We start from the raw sequence: 1,479 nt of genomic DNA, 5'->3' as shown, positions 1-1,479 counted from the left end.
CCCCCTTACTAAGCTCTTCGTTCTTACTTGGGGCTGCAGTCTCATCTTGCCTTTCCTCTTCCCCTATCAGGAATCAGGCATTTGTCCAAAGAACTGACACATTTAACTGTGTAAGAATTGTAATGAGAAATGATCTGTTAGGGGGTGTGAAGAAAATATTGCTATATGTGCAAAGAAAAATAAGCAAATCTCAAATAATTGACTGTGTTGCCTCTGGAGACGAGGATGGGGAGGAAGAGAGTGGAGAAAATGAAGGGCGATCTGTTTTCAATTTTCTTTCTTCCCCTTCTGCTCCCCCTTGCAGCCTCCTCCTCCTCTTTCTTCTTGATGATTGGTTTCTATGTTAGCTCCACTATGGTCACCTGTCCTGCTCCATGGGATGTCATTCTCCTGCATTTCTGGACGCTTGCTTTCTCATCTACCCTGTGGTCAGTCGTGCATTTGAAAAGTCATGCATTTCTACCCTTAGGGGGTACAGTGTCCCTTATATATCAACAACCTGGTTTTTAAATCATGCTATGTCAGTCCTAAGTGATCTTGAAATTATTATTGAATTGGACTATTTGATATTGATCAGAAATTTTTCTATTTTTTTTGATGTGATTAGAAATTTTTTTTNTCAGAGAAATGGAAACGTAATCGGAAACGCCAGTGACAAATGCTTGATATGATGCTCCTGGAATAATCACATGCTTATTTATGATGTGGCCTCTGAATAATCCTCTTTATTTAGTGACTTTTATTTTTAACTTTATTTTGAAATAACTTTAGATTTGTAGAAGAGTTGTACACTGTACACAGCTTCCCCTAGATCTTTTTCATAACCAGGGTAGATTTACCAAAACTAAGCAATTAACATTTGGTACAATATTAATAATTAAACAATGGACTTACTCAGATTTCACCAGTTTTTTCACCAATGACTGACTTCTCTCCGGGGTGCAGTTGAAAAGACGATGTCGCCTTTCTTGACTGGGTCCCCTTAGTCTCCTCCCATCTGAGACCTAACCTCAGTGTTTTGTGCCGTTCATGTCCATGACACTTTTGAAGCGCAGTGGGTAGATCAGACATTTTGTAGAATGTCTCCCAATTTGGGTTTGACTGATGTTTTCTCACGACTAGACTGGATTATGGTTTTTTGGTGAAAACAACACCACAGAGATGGTGGTTTTCTATTTTCATTGTTCCTTCCACGATCGGTGTTTAAAATTCTTCTGTAAGGGAGACCTGTCCTTTTCCTCTGTTACAATTTATGTCATCAGTTACTTATATCAGTATATGCTCACCAACGTGTGTAATATGTTTGTGTTAAAATCCAATGGTCACACTATTTATTTTGGAACTCGAATGCTTCCAGTGCCTGCCATCAGGGGCTCTTTCAGGCCCGTCCTTCCATCCTTAGGAGTGTCTCTCTCTCTCTCTCCCCCACACCCTTCCCCCTCCCCTCCCCCTCCCCCTCCTCCCTCTCCCCTCCTCCCT

Source organism: Galeopterus variegatus, unplaced genomic scaffold (assembly GCF_000696425.1).
Source record: "Galeopterus variegatus unplaced genomic scaffold, G_variegatus-3.0.2 Scaffold5422, whole genome shotgun sequence".
In the NCBI taxonomy this organism is placed as follows: domain Eukaryota; kingdom Metazoa; phylum Chordata; class Mammalia; order Dermoptera; family Cynocephalidae; genus Galeopterus; species Galeopterus variegatus.
This window is presented reverse-complemented; position numbering follows the sequence as displayed.